Consider the following 24,768-nt stretch of genomic DNA (forward strand, 5'->3'; position numbering starts at 1 on the left):
TTATTTTAAAATGATAGATATAGGAGTTAATTTCAGAATTACTGAGTGTTGTATGGAGAGGCATGTGGTGGGAAAGAGTTGGTATATGGAAGAGTAAGTGTAGGTTCAAGCTAATTTTCACCAAGAGGGATTAGGGATTAAGGGTTGGTATCTACTAGGGATCCTATCAGCATTATCTGCATTGGCATTATTTAGTTTATGCAAAAGACAATTTTCCATTGTACTTCCTAGGGAATCAGTAAAAAACAGCTGACTGTAGATGTTTGGGTTTGGTTATGGGCATGGATTCTACTCCACTGATCTTAGTTTGTCCTTTGCTAGTAGTTCTTTACCCTGAGTTGTTTATTACTGCAACAGAGTAACAGTACTTAATATCCTGGCATCTGAGTCCCCTGGTGTTGCTGCTTTCTTTTGACAGATTCTTGTCTAGTTTGTGCCTTTTAAATATGTATAATTGTAAGATATAGTTCACAAAGTCCACTGGATGGAAAGTGATATCTCTAGGCTATAAACATGTTTCACTTATATTATGGTGGTATTTCATGTGATTACAAACACTGCAACTACCAGCTCTTTCTAGTTGGAAAGTATTCCATTACTATGAAAAAACACAACATGCCCACTAGTGATCACTCTTTTGCCTCCACACCATCTGTAGTAGTTGTTAGTGTGATTTATGTGTATATAGATTTGCCTATGATGAAGGATCATCTAAATGACTCAGTATATGTAGCTTTCAATTTGTGCTTTGCACTTGCCTAAATCTTGGACTAAGTCTTTCTTCCTTTCTTTTGCAGCAAATTTCATTTTCTTGCAATAATAGCACAATACACTTATTATTCATAGATGGATATTTGTGTTATTTCTACATGTGGCACTTCTAAGCTATACATATGAACATATGTGGATACCTTTGTCCATAGTTTATTTTTCTTCCTCTGTCTATCTCCAAGACTGGGGTTTCTGAGTCAAATGATAATAATTTTTCTTTCTATTTTTCTTTTTTTGAGCAAGTGCTAAAATTTTCACATTAATACACTATTTCATGTCTGTATGATCCCTTATTTTCCAAATAGCTGCCAAAAGTTATAATTTTGAAACTCTATTATTCACATCAACCCAGTAAATGTGAAATGGTTTCTTAGGGCAGATTTGATGGGTATTTTCTTAATAATAGTGGAAATAGACATCTTTTAGGTGCTATTTTGCCCTTCTGTGTCTTCAGAGAAATTTTATTCAAATATTTTGCCCATTCGATTCCTTACTGTGTGGAGTTATGTAATTGTGTATGTATCTAGATACAAACTTCTTCATATAAATCGTATGCAAACATATTTCCATCTGATAGGTTGTAATTTTCACATTCTTAATTATGTCCAGAATGCATTAGCACTTTGTCATGGATGAAGTCTGGTTTATCTGGATTTTGTTACTTCATTTGGAAATCTATGAGTCCAAACCATAGCGAACAAGGCTCATCCCTAGTTTACTCTTCCAGGATCCTTCTTTTCATGTAGTTATGCTGCTGTTCTGTCATCATGCTGAAGACTCTTCCTTTAGATGGAGCAGTCTTGGAACTCAGTTGTAAAAGTCTGGCCACAGGTGTTTAGGTTAACTCCCGGCTATCAAGCTCTACTGGTTGTGATGTTGATTGTGTCAATGCTTCACTACTTTCACTACTGTAGCTCTGCAATAAGATTTTTAAACAATTGTTTTATGGTTGATATGTTTGTTTTATTTTATTTTTGTAATATATTAATTATTTGAGAATTTCATGTGGTGGAATTTGAACATAACCCTCAACTTTTATTATCCTCCTCTCCATCCTCTCATCTCTTCCTACCATACTTTGATTTCTTTCCCCCCTCTATTTCCCATTAAGTCTAATCTGTTTCTCACCTAGCCTTAGGCCTGATATGTGATCAACCCATCAGGGTCTCATCATTGAAGGAAATTGACTCTCCCCTTCCCAGAAGCTAATCAGCTAGACTTGGTACTTCGTATTTCCTCTCCTCACTCTGTGCTGGGTTTTTATCTGGTGATGCATATGTCATTTTTGTGTAGGCTGTCACAGTCACTGTGAGTTCTATGTTCATCTCTCTTTTTGTCTCCAGAAAACACTGCTTCCTTGATCTTATTGATCACTGATGGCTCTTACAACATTTCTGCCCCCTCTTCCACAAAGATACCTAAACCCTCTGGGGAGGAGTGTGTTATGATTTAGGGGTGAGCATGTTAAAATGCTTTATTCTCTGCAAATAGAACAGGTGAGTGTCTCTCTATTAATTGCCACCTCCTGTAAGGAGAAATTTCTCTGATGAAAAGTAAGACAGATCTGGTCTATGGATATGGTAGTAAGTCATTAGGAATCATTATAACACTATACCATTAGTCCATTAGACTAATAGATTTGACCACCAATTCTTAGCCCTTTAACAGTGGCAGACATGGGTCCTATCTAATGAAGTGGGCCTTAGATTCCATCAGAAAGCAGTTGTTTGCTCTGATGACACTGGTGTAACTTTTGCTCTATTGGGCATGACTTATCAGGCCAGGCATTGTTGTAACTTGCAGGTTCACAGCTGGGTGAAACTGAGAATAACTTTTCTCCCTCAGTAGCACAAATATCACATCTCAGTACAACAAATACTAGCCAATAGAAATGAAGCTTCTGGATGAGTAGCAGCTTCATTTCTTCATGTTTTGTGACTAAAAAATATGTCATCAAAATAGTGAATTCTCATAGAGTTCTGAAGAGTAACCTGGAAAATTGGCAATAACCTGTGATAATTAAAGATCTATGTGACTCTATTGGCCAATCATTCAATGTAATCTGTTACTGTGCCTAGGGCATATAGATGATGTACATGTATTTGTATTTTTAAAGCTACTATAGTAGTAGTTTCCCATAAGTTTTACAAAGGGCCTTTGTTTTGACTTATTTATCTCTTCTTATTTACCCTCTTTTATCTCACTAACTCATGCTCATCCTTTTCATCTGTGATTTTTTTCTCTTTTGTTATTTTGGCTAAAATTTGCCAATCTTATTAATAAAGCTTATTAACTAAGTTCCTACTGTTTTCTTTTTTGTTTATTTGTTTCTATTTTATTATTTTCAGCCCTGACTTCTGTTATCTCTTTCTGTCAAACATTTTGGGAGTTGTTTGCTCTTTTTCCTAGGCTTTCACATGTACTATTAAATAATTATTATTGTGTGAAGTCTCTGATTTTTATGTAGATCTTAGTGCTATAAATAATCTTCTTAGCAGTTTTTCCATTGTGTCTCATAGATTTTCATATGTTGTGTTTTCATTTTCATTCAAGGTTATGAATGTTTTGATTTCCTTCTTTATTTCTTTCTTAACCCAGTTTCCATTTAGTAGTATGCTATTAAATTTCTATGAGTTTGTGTCCTTTCTGTTATTTCTGCTGTTAGCAATGTCTATCTTTATCTTTTTATGGTCAAATAATACACAGGATACAATTTCAATTTTCTTAAATTCTTTAGGATTTGCTTTGTGCCCTGTTATGTGTTCAATTCTGGGGATAGTTTTATGAATTTCTGTGAAGAAAGTATATTCTTTAGAGCTTGAATGTAAGGTTCTGTGATATCTTTTGGGTCCATCTGGTTGATGATGTTATTTAGCATCATAGTTTCTCTAGTTTTTGTCTTGATGGCTTATCAGTTGATGGAAGTGGTGTATTTAAGTCACCTGCTGTCTCTATGTTTGAGTCAGTCTGTGATTTTATATTTAATAATGTTTGTTTTATGAGACTGGGTGTCCATGTGTTTGGTGCATAAATGTTTAGAACTGTAATGTCTTCTTGGTGGAGTTTTTCTCGTAATGATTATGGAATGTCTTTACTCATCTCTTTTAGTTAATTTTATTTTTGAAGTTTGTGGGCTCAGACCTTCCTTACACAGTTCCACTTGAATTTGAAGATTTGTTTTTGCATTAGAACATCTAAGCAAATGAAAGTGAGCCATTAGATTATTCTGAGGAATGTTACTAACTTTTTTATTCTGATGTCATTTGAGATTATTACTTTCTGCTGTATAGAGTCACAACTGGACTTAGTTTTTTGTCCTGAAATTGTACTACAATCATTTATTTGTTTTGATTGATTTTACACAACTTTATATTACATGTGATTTTCTACATATTTATCACACTTCTTCATAAATATCATTGTACTTTACCCTTTCTAATTTAGGTTCTTTTATTTATTTATTTGTATAATTTTCAGACTAAGATTTCTATTATTATGTCAAATACTTCAAAAGTACATGGGTTTAGATTTTATTTCCATATTAAATTTAGAATAATTTTTTATTCTTTTGTAACACAGTGTACTTGACATTTGTAATGTTCCTAGTTTTTTTTTTTTTTTTTGTGGCACATACCTTGTATTCTAGCCATAGTTTCTCTTACATCATGAAAGTTTGTATCCACAATTGTCAACTGCTTTTCTGATCAATTGTAGTGACTATGTGCCTTGTTTCTTTTGTTCTCATAATGTGTTATTTTTAAGTAACTATAGAATTTGGAGGTAATTGACACTTGGTCATATATTATAGTCCTTAAAGTATTTTACACTGTGCCAATTAATATCTTTTGGTTATTTATTTTTTAAATTCTCCCATTTTTTAGATATTATCTTTTAAAGAATAAATTCAAATGACCAATACAATTATGGATGCCATTTTCCATCAGGAAGAACAAATAGTGTCACAATGAGATTTAATGCTTCAATTGTAATTGTGGAACATTTTCAAAGAAAAAAGAAACTGCTAGTAATCATGTAATGAGATGGACACTAATATAATGTTAATGAGAACATCAATTATTAGAACCATTGTGTAAAACGATATCATGAGCCCTCTAGAATATCTTTCTCTATGGCTATCATGGGACCCAAGTACTTTACTTTTGAGCTTATATCCAAAGTATATCATCATATGGAAAAAGCACCTGCACATTCATGTTTGTTTCTTACTATATTTCTCAAAGTTTCTGACACAATCAATCTAGAAGTCATCAATTGAAAGATGGGTGGATGGATAATAAATGTGGACTACACATGAAAAGATATATTACTTTTTAAAAGTAGGAAGAAACCTAGTTATTAACACACTAAGAAAGAATGGGTTTATCAAACACAAGGACAAAGGGTCTCATTACAAACCCATCTTAGTTTAATAGAGAATTCTGAGAGACAGAGTTGAATGTCTTCCACTGTTTTTCACCATCTGGAGACAGAGGCCCTCATTTTTATGTATGAATCTGCATATCTGAAGATTAGACCTACCACAATTCTTTCTCATATGGTTTTGTTCAGAGAAAGTAGATAATTAATAAAATGTTTCATTTATGCTTTTTAAGGCATAATTGTACAAAACTGCACACACTTATGTGCAGATAATGACATCATTGCAAGACTTAGGCTAGTAAGGAATTAGAGTTAAATCAAAAATTATAAAAATCTGTGCCACAGTCTTTAAAATTATATGTTAATTTCTCCTCTACTCTATGTTCCAGGATCTTTGTTGGCAACAATATAAAACAAATATTCTCTAGAAGTCTTACTATAAAAATCTTGCAAATAACTAAATGTTCATGTCAAATTAATTAGACCCCAAGTCTATACAACTCAGTAAACTTCTGTATAGTTAGAATAACCATAAGAAAGGGAGCTATGTTGTTTCTTTTATTTTAAATTTTATGCTTTCAGTAACAAATATATAAACTTGCATAAAAATGTAGAGCCATTGTAATCAGATGTGCTGGTAAATAATTTATCAGATTATTGAATCAAATTATTCTTAGGCAAACCACAATCAACTATCAGAATTTACACTTGAACATCTGGCAACCACTGGGAACAACCTGTTTGGTGTAGGGACAGAGACAACAAGCACAATGCTGAGATATGGTCTCCTGCTCCTGCTGAAGCACCCACATGTCACAGGTGAGGACACAGATGGTGACCCACAGAGTTCCTATAAGATGCTATGCTGTGGATATTGCTCTGTATTAATAAAATGCTGATTGGCCAGTAGCCAGGCAGGAAGTATAGACAAGACAAGCAGAGAAGAGAATTCTGGGAAGTGAAAGGCTGAGACTGCCAGCCATGCCATGAGAAGCAACATGTTAAGATGCCAGTAAGCCACGAGCCACATGGCAATTCATAGATTAATAGAAATGGGTTAATTTAAGATATAAGAACAGTTATTAAGAAGCCTGAGCCACTAGGCCAAACAGTTTAAATAGTGTAAGTGTCTATGTGTTTATTTTATAAGTGGGCTGCAGGGCTGCAGGGGCTTGGCGGGACCTAGAGAGAAGATCTCCAGCTACAAATGGCACCCAATGGATTGGCAAGAGTTTCCACTTAAAACCTGAGAAAAAAAGATTTTAAAACAGAGCTAAACCAGCTTCCTAGTTGTCTCTCTCAAAACCTGCAGGTTTGAGCTACTCTATGGGAGATTTGTGGCTTGCAGGCTTGACCTATGCTATGTTACACAGAAGAGTCTCCAAGCTGTGCACTATGCTGTGTGTTGGATATAGTTTTTGCTAGTTGGGAAAAAAAAAGAGGTTTCTGGGCTACATGCTGCTATGATAAAAGCATGGACCCAATGTTTCTAAGAGTTGATTGCTCCCAGAGCTGGCAGTAAATGTACCAGTGCCATGTTGGGAAGCAAAGGTGGGCAGAGCCAGCAGCCAAACGTTTCAGTCTTAGAATGCTGCAGTTAAAGCAATAGGTTAACAATAACACAGATTCCGATGGATTAGTTCGCAATGTGTGTAAATTATACGTAGGCTTGAAAGAGACAAAAAAGGTGATATGCACAGTTATATAAAGAAATACGTAGTTTTAAAAAATAAGCCACATAAAGAAGTATATAACACAGAGAATCTAGATTATGTTGTCTTTGATAAACTTAACTGCAGAAAGACATTTGATTGTAAAAGCTATTGCATTAAACCAATATGTATACTTTTTCTTATATATTTATTTGGGTGTGTGTGCATGTGCCTGTCACAGCATGCCAATGAAGTCACAAGACAGATCCGCAGGAGTCACTCCTCTCCTTCCACTGTGTCAGTCAGAGGGCTCAGACTCAGGTTGTCAGGCTTGGCCATAGGTGCTCTTACCCACTGAGCCATCTCTCCAGCGCTCAGTTCATGTATTTCTAAGCACAGTTGTTGGTTTTCTTTAAAACTATGTTGGAGGAGATAGAGAAATCTGAAATTGGCAAGAACATTGAAAATCATAATCTCTTCTATAATTGGCTCACTCACTGTAGCACTGAGGGGCCCACCCTCAGAGTTTTTTGTTTCTAAGTCTAGATGAGCTGAGGGATATGTGCATTGCAGGGATGTACTCAGTGTCCCATCCATCCTGTGGATTACCTACAGACACTTTGTAGTAGACATTTGTGGTGTTTTCCAAGCTTCAGGGTTTGAGGGGAAATAGCCCTTGTCATCCTGAGTTCAGCATCAAGTGACATTTCAAATTATCTCTGAGCTCCTTCACTCACTATCTTTGTAACTGGATACCCTCATAGCTAATACATCATTTTACCCCTTTATTTTTTCCAGTTATTTTAATTGTTGAAATAAATAAAATTGACTTCCAGCCCCCAAATTCTGTTGCTGTTGTATTGGTTTCTTCTTGCCCTGACAGGATATTAGCTTAAAAAATAAATTCAATCCCCTTCTACATTATCAAAGGCAATCTATAAGTTCAATATAATTTCCTTTAAGCTCCAAAGAAATTGTCACAAAAGGAAGAAAATACTAAGATGTATACAGAAGCCCAGAAGACAATATGTAAATTTTAAAGGTTAATTGACTTCAATATTTGGATGTAAGGATATGTTGCTTTGGAAAGGAGCCTTTGCTTTTGTTTCCACAGAAAGCCAGAGACTATTGATTTGTTTCAGATTAAGATACATCAGGTTTGACAAGCCAAAATCCCCTGAAAGGTCTCCAATGACACCACGGCCCAGATGATTCAACATCCAGAATTGTTTCAAGGCAACTGGCTCAGATGATACATCCTCATGGACTACTCCATAATCTTAAAATTTTCTTTGTTTCCCCATAAGATATAGCACCCCCCTCCAGCAGGAAGTAGTAAGAGAAGCTACACCCAAATTCCCAAATATACTAAGCTGGCTTGGAGATGGAATTGGCTCACTCCTTCACACAAACATATTGCTAAAAAAAAAAAAAAAAAAAAAAAGATAAAAGGTTAAGAGACTCTTTTGTCCAGTATCAGAAGATCCCTCTAGCATGGGACAGAGAAAAACAATATTTTTATTTAAAGCAGGTTAATTATAAACACAATATAATTCTAAAAAAGACAGGGGGATATGATAGGATATATAGGACATAGATGTGGTAGGATGAAAGTGTAGATTATTAAATCTACTTTTAAACAGCAACTTGTATAATGTTTTACACTGCCATGGATTTTAGTTTATTGATACAAGGTTAAACTTAATTTTGTTATACTGTATGTGTATATTTCTACTCTTGTTTAAGGTATTATGTTTGTACAGCACATTAAAAAATGTAATGGATAATTAAGAAATAGATTAATAACTAGTCATCTATGATAATCATACTTGTAGTCATGTTAGTTAAGTCTTCTAAGTATACATAGATATATTTCAGATAGATAGGTAATCTTCAAATACTACAGAATATAGCATTAAAATGTTTTAAACATTTAGACTTACTGGACAACGAGACATGTATGCTCCTAGCAGCACCAGATTTACTTCAGAGAGGAGGATGGGAAGACACTCCATATGGAGTTTATCTTCACCTCGGCAAAAATAGCCATTTGAGCAAGAAATTGTTCTTGCCTGGACTGCTTGATCAACTGGACATGAAGGACTCATAGAAAGGTGACCACTGAACTTTGCTTGGCAAAATGTTTCTTCAGATTCCTGCTTTACAGAGGAAACTGCCAGATAATCTATAGGACACTGAAAAAAATGACCAAGAGACTCTAGCACTGTGGGCTGAAGACAGATGCCCCAACTTTACAAAAGAATGTTGGATGACTGTCCGGGCTACCAGCTGTCTCTCTCTACTCTTGCAAGACTCCTGAAAGTTGCTTGTATCTATCTCCCATTTCTCAGGTAATATTATATCCTTCTGAGGTCTTTGATGTAGTTGAAGACTAGATAGTTATAATTTTCCTTAATTATGATAAAAGATAAGTTAGATATGAAACCTTAGACTCACAAATATAGGATAGATAGGATATCTTCTTTAATTTTGCCAAATACAAATAGACTAGATATTATAAATAGACTAGATATTGTAACTGTTATTCTTGCTAGATAATTGTTTTGTTATGTGTAATTTTACTATGTGAAAGTTAAAACCTTCCTTTTTGAAAAAAAGAAAGAGGGAAATGCTGTGGATATTGCTCTGTATAAACAAAATGCTGGAGAAACAAGTCACCAGCTTCCATCCTGCCCTGGAACTCCCATCTGGACCAGAGGTGAGTGCCTGGGGTTATAGTCAGAGAGGCACACCCCTGGGCAACAGCCATCCAAGGAAGACCTGCCCAACTTGGACCCACTTTTCTGCCATTCTGCAGGCTCTGAAGGAAGGCTCCCATTTTCCAAGACTACAGGCAGACCCAGCAATCTCCACAACTTGCCCCCACACCGATGTACCTGAGACCCTAGCTACTTCCTAAGACACAGAGATCAGCCCGCAGGTACCATTCACCCAGGAATTCCCATCTGGACCAGAGGTAAGTGCCTGGGGTCACACCCAGAGTGGCCCACACCAAGGTCCCAGCCCCGAGCACACGGGCCTAGGCACCAGCCATCCTGGGAATACCTGCCCAACTTGGCCCCAGATTCTTGCCATTCGGCAGGCCCTGCAGGAAGGTCCCTTTTTTCCAAGACTGCAGGCAGAACTCCACACTCTGACCCCACACCCATCTGCCCCAGACCCCAGGCACTTCCTGAGACTCAGAGACCAGCCACCACCTCCCATCCTGCCAGAGCTCTAATCAGCACAAGATAGGGAGATCCCAGCCACTTCCTGAGACTAAAAGACCAGCCCCCAGCTACCACCTGCTCTCGGAACTCCCCCTGTACCAGAGCTTCCATCCTGCCCCTGAACTACCATCTGGACAAGGGGAGCTCCCATCTGGACAAGATAAGGAGACCCCAGGGACTTCCTGAGACTCAGAGACCAGCCCCCAGCTCCCATCTGGCCAGCCCTCATATCAGGACAAGAGCTCCCATCCAGCCCAGAGCTTCCAACTGGATCAGAAAGAGACTCCCTAAATCTGTCAGCTCTGTATGGACCAAGTGCATTGATAAGACCAAGAATGAATCCACAAGGAGATGGGCAGACGTCAAGGCAAAAGTACATACAACAAAATAAAGAGCAATACAGCATCACCAGAACCTAGCACTTCTCCAACAACTAGACTTGAACATGACAGAATGGAAGAAGCAGAAGAAAACAACCTTATAATTAACATCATGAAGAGGCTAGAGCCTTATATAGAAGAAATCAAAAATAAAGTGGAGGAACAGACAAACAAAAAATGGGAAGAACACTATAAAAAAACTAGAGGAAAGGACAAATAAAGCAGAAGAAAACAATAAATCCCTGAAAGAAAATCATTAAAAAGCAATGAAACAGATAAGGGAAACAGTTCAAGAACTGAAGAGGGAAATAGAAAAAATTAACAAGACACTAGCAGAAGGAATGCTGCAAATAGAAAATCTGAGTAAATGAACAGGAACTTCAAATGCAAGTATAACAAACAGAATGCAAGAGATAGAAGAGAGAATTTCTGGTGTTGAAGATAGAGTAGAAGAAATACATTCATCAGTCAAAGAAAACACTAAAACCAACAAAGTCATGACCCAAAATGTCCAAGAAATTTGGGACACCATGAAAAGACCAAACCTATGAATAATAGGGATAGAGGAAGGAGAAGAATAGCAACTCAAAGGCACAGAAAATATATTTAACAAGATCATAGAAGAAAACTTTCCCAACTTAAAGAAAGCAAGGCCTATGAAGATACAAGAAGCCTATAGAACAGCAAACAGACTAGACCCCCCCAAAAAATGTACCCTCGCCACATAATAATTAAGCAACTAAACATACAGAATAAAGAAAGAATATTGAGGGCAGCAAAGGGAAAAGGCCAAGTGACTTATAAAGGCAAACCCATCAGAATAACATCCAGTTTCTCAATGAAGACTTTGAAAGCCAGAAGGATCTGGAAAGATATAATGCAGACACTAAGAGATCATGGATGCCAACCTAGACTAATTAATATACTCAGCAAAACTTTCAATCATCACAGATGGAGTGAACAAGAACTACCAAGACAAAACCAGATTTAAACAATACTTATCCACAAACCCAGCTCTACAGAAAGCACTAGAAGGAAAATTCCAACCTAAGGAAGTCAGATACACCCTCGAAAACACAGGCAATAGATAAGACCACAGCAGTAAACCCCAAAGAAGAATAGTACACACACACTACCAACAAAAAATAAAAATAATAACAGGAACGAACAATCACTGGCCATTAATATCCCTTAATATCAATGGACTTAATTCACCTATAAAAAGACACAGAATAACAGAATGGATAAGAAAACAGGTCCCATCTTTCTGCTGCATACAAGAAACACACCTCAAATTCAAAGATAGACACCTCCTAAGAATAAAAACCCGGGAAAAGACTTTCCAATCAAATGGTCTTAAGCAAACTGGGGTAGCCATCCTAATATCCAACAAAATAGACTTCAAACTAAAATCAATCAAAAGAGATGATGAAGGATATTACATACTCATCACAGGAAAGATCCACCAAGATGAAATTTCAATTCTGAACATTTATGCCCCAAATACAAGGGCACCCACATATGTAAAAGAAACATTACTAAAGCTTAAATCACATATTAAACCCCACACATTAATAGTGGGAGACTTCAACACCCTACTTTCACCTCTGGACAGATCAGCCAAATTGAAACTTAACAGAGACATAATGGACTTAACTGATGTTATGGCTCAAATGGACTTAGTCTATATCTACAGAACATTCCACCCAAACAAAAAAGAATATACCTTCTTCTCAGCACCCCATGGAACATTCTATAAAATCAATCACATACTTGGCCACAAAGCAAATCTCAACAGATACAAAACATTTGAAATAACCTCCTGCATTCTATCAGACCACCATGGTTTAAAGTTAGATTTCAACAACAACAACAACAACAACAACAAAAAAAAAAAACTACAAAATCCTACAATCTCATGGAAACTGAATATTGCTCCACTGAATCACCAATGGGTTAAAGAAATAAAGAAATAAATTAAAGACTTCCTAGAGATCAATGAAAATGAATACACCACATACTCAAACTTATGGGATACTATGAAAGGAGTGCTAAGAGGGAAATTCATAGCACTAAATGCCAACATAAAGAAGCTGGAGAAATCTCATGCTAGTGATGTGACAACACACCTGAAAGCTCTTGAACAGGAAGAAGCAAAGTCTCCCAGGAGGAACAGATTCCAGGAAATTATCAAATTGAGAGTTGAAATCAATAAAATAGAAATAAAGAGAACAATACAAAGGATTAATGAAACAAAGAGTTGGGTCTTTGAGAAGATCACCAAGATAGAAAAGCCCTTATCCAAACTAACCAAAAGACTGAGAGAGAGAGAGAGAGAGAGAGAGAGAGAGAGAGAGAGAGAGGGAATCCAAATTAAAAAAAAAATCAGAAATGAAAAGGGGAACATAACAACAGACAATGAGGAAATCAAGAGAATCATCAGGTCATACTTCAAAAAACTCTACTCCCCAAAACTGGAAAATAAAAAGATATAGATAATTTTCTGGATAGATACCACATACCTAAGTTAAATCAAGACCAGATAAACCATTTAAGTAGTCCAATAACCTCTAAGGAAATAGAATCAGTCATTAAAAGTCTCCCAACCAAAAATAGCCCAGGACCAGATGGTTTCACTGCCAAATTCTACCAGACCTTCAAAGAAGACTTAATACCAACACTCTTTAAATTGTTCCACACAACAGAAGCAGAAGGAATATTAACAAACTCCTTCTATGAGTCTACAATTATCCTGATTCCAAAACCAAACAAAGATGGAACAAAGAAAGAGAACTACAGACCAATCTCCCTCATGAACAAACATTGATGCAAAAATACTCAATAAAATAATTGAAAATAGGCAGGAAAACTCTAACTACAAATGGCGCCCAACGTGTTTGCAAGAGTTTCCACCTAAAACCTGAGAAAAAAGATTCTAAAACAGAGCTAAAAACAGCTTCCTAATTGACTCTCTCAAGTTAGTGGCAGCCTGCCGGTTTGAGCTACTATGGCGGGTTCCTGGTGGGTTCCTGGTGTGTGTGTCTGACCTGCAGTGTGGTGGGAATGAAGAATCTATAAGCGGCTCTTTACTCTGCTGTGTGGTAGATTTAGCCTTTGCTAGTTACAAACAACAACAACAAAAGGTTTCTGGGCTATGCATTGCTTTGATAGAACTGCTTCTGATATTTGATGGTACACATGGCTCCAGACACAGAGCTGGTGGTAAACTGCACCACCGCCATGTTGGAAAGCTGAGTTGGGTGGAGCCAGCAGCCACAGAGGCATTTCAGTCTTACAAAGATGGATATTACACAGAGAATCTGGCTTGTGTTGTCTTTGGGATTAATAACAGCAGAAAAAGATTTGATTGTAAAAGCTGTTGAGTTAAACAAATATGTAAATTTTAAAGGTAATTTGACTTCAAAATTTGGATATAAGGATATGTTGCTTTGGAAAAGAGACTCTGCTTTTGTTTCCACAGAAAGCCAGAGGCTATGGATTTGTTCCAGATTGAGATACATCAGGTTTGATCAGCCAAGAGCACCTGAAAGGTCTCCAATGACACCATGGCCCAGATGATCTGACATCCAGAATGGTTTCAAGGCAACTGGCTCAGAGGTTCACCCTAATGGACTACTCTATAATCCTAAAATTTTCTTTGTATCCCCATAAGATACAGTGCCCCCCTCCAGCAGGAAGTAGTAAGAGAAACTATGCCCAAATTCCCAAAATTATCAAGCTGGCTTTGGAGATGGAATTGGCTCTCTCCTTCTCTAAACCCAGTCATATTGTTAAAAAAAAAAAAGGTTAAGAAATTCTTGTGTCCCAAATCAGAAGAGCCCTCTGGTTTGGGACAGAGAAAAAACAATATTTTATTGAAAACAGGTTGATAATAAATGCAATCTCTTTCTAAAGATAAAAAGGGGATATGATATAGATATGATAGGATGAAAGGGTAGATCAGTGAACTTACTTCTAAAGAGCAACAACTCATTTAAAATGTTTTACATTGGCATAGACTTTAGTCTATTGATACAAACTTAAAGTTAATTTTGTCATACTGTGTGTATATTTCTACTCTTGTTTAAGATATTATGTTTGTATGGCTCATTTAAAATTATAATGGATAATTAAAAATAGATTAATAACTGGTCATCTATGATAATCATACTCGTAGCCATGTTAGTTAAGTCTTCTAGATATACATAGAGATATTTCAGATAGATAGGTAATCTTCAAATACTTCAAAGACCTACAGAATATGGCATTTAAAATACTTTTAAAATTTAGACTTTATGGACAGTGAGACATGTCTGCTCCTGGCAGCACCAATTTACTTCAGAGAGAAAGATGAGCATTGAAGATACTTCATATGGAATTTATCTTCACCTTGGCAAAAATAGCCATTTGGGCAAGAAACTGTTCTTTCCTGTATTGCTTGATCAACTGAACATGCTGGACCCATAGAAAGATGGCCACTAAACTTTGCTTGACAAAATGGTCCTTCAGGTTCCTGCTTCGCGGAGGAAACTGCCAGACATTCTACAGGACACTGAGAGACGTGACCAAGAGACTCTAGCCCTGTGGGCTGAAGACAAATGCCCCAACTTTACAAAGGAACATTAGGTGACTGTCCAGGCTGCCAGCTGTCTCTGTCTACACTGCAAGACTCCCAAAACTTGCTTGCATCCTTCTCCCGGTTCTCAGATAATGTTATATCCTTCTGAGGTCTTTGATGTGGTTGAAGACTAGATAGTTATAATTTCCTCAGTTATGATACAAGATAAGTTAGATATAAAACCTTAGACTCACAAATATAAGATAGATAGGATATCTTCTTTAATATTGTAACTGTAATTCTTGTTTGATAATTGTTTTGTTATATGTAATTGTACTATGTAAAAGTTAAAACCTTCCTTAAAAAAAAAAGAAAGGGGAAGTGCTGTGGATATCACTCTGTGTAAATAAAGTTCTGATTGGCCAGTGGCCAGGCAGGAAGTATAGGCGGGACAAGAGAGAAGAGAATTCTGGGAAGTAGAAGGTTGGAGAGAGACACCACCTACCGCCGCCATGAAAAGCAACATGTAAAGACACTGGTAAACCACAAGCCATGTGGCAAAGTATACACTAACAGAAATGGGTTAATTTAAGATAAAAAAGGTAGATAACAAGCAGCCTGCCACGGCCATACAGTTTGTAAGCAATATAAGTTTTTGTGTGCTTTCTTGGTTGGGTCTGAGCGACTGTGGGACTGGCAGGTAAGAGAGATTTGTCCTGACTGGGCCAGGCAGGAAAACGCTAGCTACATCCCTGAGAAAATAAATTAAAGAAGATGTCAGAAAATGGACAGATCTCCCATACTCATGGATAGGCAGGATACACATAGTAAAAATGGCAATCTTACCTAAAGAAAACTACAGATTCAACACAATCCTCATCAAATTACCAACACAATTCTTCACAGATCTGGAAAGAATAATACTCAACTTCATATGGAAAAACAAAAAATCCAGGATAGCCAAAAGAATCCTGTACAATAAAACAACCTGTGGAGGCATCATGATCCCTGACCTCAAGCTCTACTATAGAGCTACCATTATAAAAAACAGCTTGGTACTGGCATAAAAACTGACATGTGAACCAATGGAACTGAATTGAAGACCATGAAATTAACCTGCACACCTATGAACATATAATTTTTGACGAAGAAGCCAAAAATGTACAATGGAAAAAAGAAAGCATCTTCAACAAATGGTGCTGGCATAACTGGATGTCAACATGTAGAAGGCTACAAATAGATCCATATCTGTAATCATGCACAAAATTTAAGTCCAAGTGGATCAAAGACCTCAACATAAATCCAGTTACTCTTAACCTGATAGAAGAGAAAGTAGGAAGTCATCTTGAATGCATTGGCACCAGAGAGCACTTTTGAAATATAACACCAATAGCACAGACACTGTGTGAAACAATTAATCAATGGGACCTATTGAAACTGAGAAGCTTTTGTAGAGCAAAGACATGGTTCAACAAGACAAAGCAACAGCCACAGAATGGGAAAACGTCTTCACCAACCCCACATCGGACAGAGGGCTGATATCCAGAATATATAAAGAACTCAAGAAATTAGACATCAAAATGCCCAACAGTCCAATTAAGAAATGGGTTATAGAACTAAACAGAGAATTCTCAACAGAGGAAGCTCAAATGGCTGAAAGACATTTAAGAAATTGCTCAACATCCCTAATTATCCAGGAAATGCAAATCAAAATGACTCTGAGATACCACCTTATACCAGTCAGAATGGCTAAGATCAAAACCACAGAAGACAGCTAATGTTGGAGAGGGTGTGGAGCAAGGGAAACTCCTCCACTGCTGGTGGGAATGCAAGCTTGTACAGCCACTTTGGAAATCAATATAGCAGTTCCTTAGAAAATTGGAAATCCATCTCCCCCAAGACCCAGCTGTAGCACTCTTGGGCATATACCCAAGGAATGCTCAATCATACCACAAGGGCATTTGCTCAGCTATGTTCATATCAGCATTGTTTGTAATAGCCAGAATCTGGAAACAACCTAGATGCCCTTCAACTCAAGAATGAATAAAGAAAATATGGTACATATACAAAATGGAGTACTACTTAGCAGAAAAAGACAATGACATCATGAGGTTTGCAGGCAAATGGATGGATCTAGAAAAAAATCATCCTGAGTGAGGTAACCCAGACTCAGAAGGACAAACATGGTATGTACTCACTCATAGGAGGATACTAGATGTAAAACAAAGATGACTAGACTGCTACACAACTCCAGGGAGGCAACCTAGAATAGGAGACCCTAGGAAAGACCCAGGGATCACCCAATGACAGAGAAAAGGATGAAAGCTACATGAACAACCTGGACGAGAGTGGGTGTAATAAAGGGCAATGTTCAAGGGAAAGAGAGCTTAGGGGAACAGGAGATCCCAGCTGGATCAAGAACAGAAAGGGAGAACGAGGAATAACAGACCATGATAAACGAAGACCACATGAGAACAGGAAGAAGCAAAGTGCTAGAAAGTTCCCGAGAAATCCATGATACTTCCTCTGTAGACTACTGGCAATGGTTGAGAGAAATCCTGATCTGACCTATTCTGGTGATCAGACGGCCAAACCCCCTAACTGTGGTGCTAGAACTCTCATCAAATAACTGATGGAAGTGGATGCAGAGATCCTCAGCCAGGCCCCAGATGAAGTTCCAGGATTCCAATTGCTGAGAAAGAGGAGGGACTGTAAGAGTCTGAATTGTTGAGACCAACATTGGCAAAGCACAGGGACAAATAGCCAAAATAATGGAAACACATGAATTATGGACCAAAAGCTGTGGAGCCCCCAACTGGATCAGGCCCTCTGGATAAGTGATACATTTGAATAGCTTGAACTGTTTGGGATGCACCCAGGCAGTGGGACCCAGACCTGTCCTTCATGCATGAGCTGGCTGTTTGGAACCTTGAGCTTATACAGGGAAACTTTGCTCAGCCTGGAAGGAGGGGACTGGATCTGCCTGTACTGAATCCACCAGGTTAAATTGAATCCCCAGGGGATTCTTGGCCCTGGAGGAGATGAGAATGGAGGGGAGGGGATGGAGGAAAGGTGGGGTCAGGGGCAGGAGGTGGGAGGACAGGGGAGCCCATGGCTGATATGTAAAATTAAAACAAAAATATAATAAATAAAAAAGGACAGAGATCAGTCTGTAGTTCTCTTTCTTTGTTGCATCTTTGTTTGGTTTAGGAATCAGGGTAATTCAGGAGTCCAGTTGTCGAGAAAAAGGAGGGACTTTAAGAGCATGAATAGTTGAGACCAAGATTGGAGAGGCACAGGAACAAATAGCCAAATGAATGGGAGTACATGAATTATGAACCAAAGGCTGTGGCGCCCCCAGCTGGATCAGGCCCTCTGGATAAGTGAGACAGTTGAATAGCTTGAACTGTTTGGGAAGCATCCAGGCTGTGGGACAGGGACCTTTCCTTAGTGCATGAGCTGGCTGTTTGGAACCTTGGGCTTACACAGGGACACTTTGCTCAGCCTGGAAGGAGGGGAGTGGACCTGCTTGTACAGAATCCACCAGGTTTAAATGAATCCCCAGGGGAGTCTTGGCCCTGGAGGAGATGGGAATGGAGGGGAGGGGCTGGGGGGAAGGTGGGGGGAGTTGAGGGGGAAAGACAGGGAAACCCATGGCTGATATGTAAAATTAAAACACAAATATAATTTTAAAAAGTTTAAAAAAAAAACAGAATCACATACAAAATGTCCTCTCCTATTTAAAGCAACTCTATTTTTAGGAATTGAAGTGTATTCTCAGGTCCATGGCAAAGTAGCTTTCAAATGAGTAGCATTTTCTTCAGATACATTCTCTTTAAAAATTGAGATTAAAGTCTTGCCATAATAACTAAGAAAATAGGAAATTAAATTAACTAATCTTTGCAAGAGTAAATTATTTTATTAATATTTTTCAAACTTTATAAGAAATAAAATATAACTTTTGATTAAAAAAAGGAGAAAAAAAGAAAAAATAAAATACTGATTGGCCAGTAGCCATGCACGATGTATAGGCAGAACAAGCAGAGAAGAGAATTCTGGGAAGAGGAAGGCTGAGGCAGAAAGACACTGCCAGCCACTGCCATGAGAAGCAACATGTTAAGATACCAGTAAGCCACGAACCACATGGCAACTTATAGATTAATAAAAATGTGTTAATTTAAGATATAAGAACAGTTAGCAAGAAGCCTGAGCAACTATACCAAACTGTTTAAATAGTATAAGTGTCTGTGTGTTTATTTTATAAGTGGGCTGCAGGGCTGCAGGGGCTTGGCAGGACCTGGAGAGAACCTCTCCAGCTACAATACTGGAAGTCTCTGCTAGTGTCTGTGTGTTATTCTTAGAGACTTCTCAGTCCTTCACCTTCTGTGCCACCCTCTGTCTGTAAAGAACAGCTTGACACAGTCTTTAAGCCATTTGAGCTTCCTCTGTTGAGAATTCTCTGTTTAGTTCTATAGCCCATTTCTTAATTGGACCATGTCCTTTGCTCTACAAAAGCTTCTCAGTTTCAACAGGTCCCATTGATAGATTTTTTCACACAGTGTGCTACTGGTGTTATATTTAGAAAGTGATCTCAAGTGCCAGTGCATTCAAGACTACTTCCTACTTTCTCTTCTATCAGGTTCAGAGTAATTGATTTATGTTGAGGTCTTTGATCCACTTGGACTTAATGGAAAGACCTCCCATGCTCATGGATAGCCAGCAATTTCTCTGTATCCCTAGAAGTTTTATTGATTTAGCTGTCACCAGATCATCTTACCCTCATCTTATTTTGTTTAATTTTATTTTCCCTCTCCTCACCATTCCATTCCTTCCTTTCCTTCTCCCAAAGAGTCCTCACGTTACTATTCTGACACATATACATATATGGATTTCTGCGTTTGTGTCTGTGCATTCATATAGATAGATAGATTACATACATAACTGCACACTCTACTCTGTCACATAGCCCTGCATTTACATTCCTATCATATAAATACAGATATAGATAGACAGATTCTTTAAATGAGAAAAAGGAGTAGTAATTGTCTTTCCAAATCTTCCCTACTGTACTTAATGAATGGTCTCCTATTCTGTTCAAAATACTCAATGAATAATTCTACTTGGAAACTGATTAACATGAAGAGTATACAGAAGGGATGAGCTAGAGCAACCAGTGATCAGAGAAGCATGGGTCCAATCTGAAGGGAAGGAAGAAGAGACTGAGAAGTTTTAGTCCAAGTACTCATGTGAAAAGTCACTGGATGGCTCATTAGCCACATCCGTGCCTGGCCTCAATGTCCTCCCTGCTCCTTATCTGCTCTGTGTGTTGAAAGGTCCCTGCTGTTCTTTGTACTTAACCTCCACTATGGAGCAGAAGATGAACTAGGTTATTTTCCTAATGTGTTTGACCTCTATGATTTCTTTCTAACTTGATTTCTTTCTGTGTGTTGTTATAGGGAACAACTATAATAACATCACTTTCGTCAGTGTTGCATGACAGCAAGGAATTCCCCAACCCAGAGGTATTTGACCCTGGACACTTTCTAGATAAGAATGGAAACTTTAAGAAAAGTGACTACTTCATGCCTTTCTCCACAGGTAATAGAAGCTTATTTCCATGGCTCTAGTGACATGAGAGGCTCTAAAGGTTGACACAGTGACTCCCTAATGGCCAGCGGACTTGCAATGATCAGGAGCGTGACTCTCGGTGTCCCCACACTGTCATGATAAAGAGATTTCTTCCCTTTCAGGTTATGAAACTGAGGCTTTGATTGATCATCAACTGTCAAAAATTGAGAAAGCTAGAGTGTAGGGTTTCTTTATTCTTCCTTTAGCTACATTGCAGAAATATCAAAGAAAGAAAATTTCATTTACTCTTCAGTCACTCACTATGAAAATGAAGACACCATGATTTATATTCATGTCTTTTTTGCTGTGTCACTCACCCCCATGCTCAACTATGTACTGACAATTATTCAAAAATACAGAAAATTACCAAAGAGCCTCAGGTACACTTGGAAAACACATGAATGAACAATACTTGTTAAATTTCAGTTGGACTAGGGCAATGAGAAAGACTCCCAGATCTCTGGGTTATTGGGGATAAATCAGCACATTTATATCTCAAACCTTATTAATTAATGCCAAAAGTGGAGCAACATTCTAATTAAAGACTGTATTCCTAGATGCTTCAAAAGGCACAGATAATGGAGTATAATAAGGAGAAATCCCATATTATTAAAAGAAGGTTTTGAACAGAGCATTTTTACTCTGTTCAGAGTGCCAGGAACTTCAAGATCATCATGAGATGATGGAGACATTGTAGGTGTGGCAGCCCCTCCCCTCCATTCCCATGTCCTCCAGGGCCAAGTCTCCCCTGGGGATTCAATTCAACCTGGTAGATTCAGTACAGGCAGGTCCAGTCCCCTCTTTCCAGGCTGAGCAAAGTGTCCCTGTGTAAGCCTAAGGTTCCAAACAACCAGCTCATGTACTAAGGATAGGTATGGGTCCCACAGCCTGGGCACCTCCCAAACAGTTCAAGCTATTTAATTGTCTCACTTATCCAGAGGGCCTGACCAGTTGGGGACTCCACAGCTTTTGGTTCATAATTCATGTGTTTATATTAGTTTGGCTATTTGTCCCTGTGCTTTTCCAATCTAGACTGCTACACAACTCCAGGGAGGCTACCTAGAAAATGGGACCCTAGGAAAGACACAGGGATCACCTATGACAGAGAAATGGATGAGATCTACATGAACAACCTGGACGATAGTGGGAGTAATGAAGTGCAAGGTTTTGGGGAAAGAAAGCTTAGGGGAGCAGGATATCCCAGCTGGATCAAGAACAGAAAGGGAGAACAAGGAATAACAGACCATGATAAATGAAGACCACATGAGAAGAGGAAGAAGCAAAGTGCTAGAGAGTTCCCCAGAAATCCACAATGATTCCTCCACTGTAGACTACTGGCAATGGTTGAGAGAAAGCCTGATCTGACCTAGTCTGGTGATCAGATGGCCAAACCCCCAACTGTGGTGCTGAAACTCTCATCCAATAACTGATGGAAGTGGATGCACAGATCCTCAGCCAGGCCCCAGGTGAAGCTCCAGGAGTTCAATTGTTAAGAAAGAGGAGGAACTGTAAGAGTGTGAATTGTTGAGATTTTGTTATTTTTTTATTATGAACACAGAGACTCTTCCTAAATCTCCCATGCAGTCTGATTATAAATGTGAACAAACCCACTTAGCTGAACAGTATTTTTGAATAATATATTTCTTAATAATATAGGTTAATTAAGAAAAAAATCATTCCATGATTTTCTATTTGCCTAATTAGATGTCCTTTCATTCAGCCATCCATCTACCAACCCATCCAATAACTGCTGCTGGCCATGGGATAATACAGTAGACGGCCATAGGTAAATCAGGTGTCAACCCACCTGTTGTTGGAGGAATGTGATTTCAAGCAAGCTTATGAGGTCACAAACTCTCATATTGTTTGCTCCTGTCTGTAATTTCACATATGCATAAACACCTGAGGAATCTTCCCACTACAGTGCATTCACATGTAATGTGTACATGTAATCTCATGATTACATCTCAATCCTATGAGCAATTACATCTGTGGATTGTCATAAGATGATTACTTTTATGCTGTACAATTTTAATAAATAGAAATAAACTAGGATGTGATTCATAACTAGATCTATTGTTCCATGAGGACTACAGAATCTTAAAAATCTGTTTTATATCCTTGTCTCAGGCTCAAATAGGAGAATGGCCCTGCCTCCCCTGTTCTAGACAGCTACATACAATAAGCTGATTTAAAACCTCAAATTATATTCAAATTTGACTAGCTGCACCTGCAAATGAATCACACAAGGACAAATTCCCAACTGTCTGCTTGCTGAACCAAGGTCACAGGCATAAAGTCTAGCTGATAATTTAAGACCTAATTCCCTACACAAATTCCTAACAGCTTATCTCATGGCCACTGTACCCTCAGCCTCCATTTTATACCCTGCACAGCTGAGTGTTGCCATAGTTACCCACTCCCAGCTGCACTGATTGCTTCATGTCAGAGCTGCCTCCAAGTCTGAGAAAAACTGACACTTTTAAATGTTAGTTTAGAATGTTAATCACACTTAGAAATACAGAACATAATGCATAATTTCTCTATTTTCTAGGACACAAAGAGTTTAACTTTATAACCCCTTTCATAGGCTATTTCCTTAATAGATACTGAAGCACCTGTACATTCCTTCATGGCTGCAGCTGCCCCACTAATGAGAAAGCTGAAGTTTATTTCATGGGTGTTATCAGAATGGCTCTGCTCCTTATCGTTCATGTAAGCAATGCAATATGACCATCAGATGTAACTTTTTATTCCCTTACCTGTGATGCAGAAAAAGAGAGGAAGAAGAGAATTTGAGAGAAATAAAGAGAATAACCAACAGTACCTGCATGAGTCTTATTCCCTCAGATAGATAGATAAGGATTATCCTTAAGTCCTGCTATTCTGAGGCATTGTCTTTGCAACCCTGGAGCATTCCTGGGAGCTGGTCTCATGGTCTACAATAAATAACTTACCATTCATTAATAGTCTCCCATGTCAGGTACAAGTACAATGTTTCTCACATTTACAAATGAGAATAGTAATCTTCTTTGACTTTCTTAACCAAGGAAAATGGATTTGTGTAGGAGAAGGCCTGGCATGCATGGAGCTGTTTCTATTACTGACCACCATTTTACAGAATTTTAATCTGAAATCACTGGTTCACCCTAAAGATGTAGTTAGAGTTTTCCTGCCTGGCCCATAGTCAGGACAAATCTCTCACCCACCAGTCCCAAAGTCACTCAGACCCAACCAAGTAAGCACACAGAGACTTATATTACTTACAAACTGTATGGCCATGGCAGGCTTCTTGGTATCTACTTCTTCTATCTTAAATTAACCCATTTCTATTAATCTATACTTTGACACGTGGCTTGTGGCTTACCAGTACCTTATGTCTTTTTTGTCAAGGTGGTGGCTGGCAGCATCTCTGCTCCCCCAGCTTCCACTTCCCAGAATTCTCTTCTTTTTTGTCCCGCCTTTACTTCCTGCCTGGCCACGGGCCAAACAGCATTTTATTTATACAGAGCAATATCTACAGCACTTCCCCCTTTCTTTTATTTTTAAAGGAAGGTTTTAACTCTTACATAGTAAAATTACATATAACAAAACAATTATCAAGCAAGAATTACAGTTACAATATTAAAGAAGATATCCTATCTTATATTTGTGAGTCTAAGGTTTTATATCTAACTTATCTTTTATCATAACTGAGGAAATTATAACTGTCTAGTCTTCAGCCATATCAAAGACCTCAGAAGGATATAATAGGATATAATATTACATGAGAACCGGGAGAAGGATGCAAGCAACTTTTGGGAGTCTTGTAGGGTAGACAGAGACAGCTGGCAGCCTGGACAGTCACCTAATGTCCCTTTGTAAAGTTGGGGCATTTGTCTTCAGCCCACAGTACTAGAGTCTCTTGGTCATTTTGTCACTGTCCTGTAGAATGTCTGGCAGTTTCCTCTGCGAAGCAGGAACCTGAAGGACCATTTTGTCAAGCAAAGTTCAGTGGTCACCTTTCTATGGGTCCTGTATGTCTAGTTGATCAAGCAGTCCAGGCAAGAATAGTTTCTTCCCCAAATGGCTATTTTTGCCAAGGTGAAGAAGTGTCTTCAATGCCCATCCTCCTCTCTGAAGTAAAAGGGTGCTGCCAGGAGCAGACATGTCTTACTGTCCAGAAAGTC

General features: G+C 38.1%; 1 pseudogene; it reads left to right on the forward strand.

Moving 5' to 3' along the window:
* Window positions 1–24,768, forward strand: part of LOC118578266 — a 100,999-nt pseudogene that overhangs the window by 74,408 nt on the left and 1,823 nt on the right.

This window comes from Onychomys torridus, chromosome 1 (genome assembly GCF_903995425.1).
Source record: "Onychomys torridus chromosome 1, mOncTor1.1, whole genome shotgun sequence".
In the NCBI taxonomy this organism is placed as follows: Eukaryota; Metazoa; Chordata; class Mammalia; order Rodentia; family Cricetidae; genus Onychomys; species Onychomys torridus.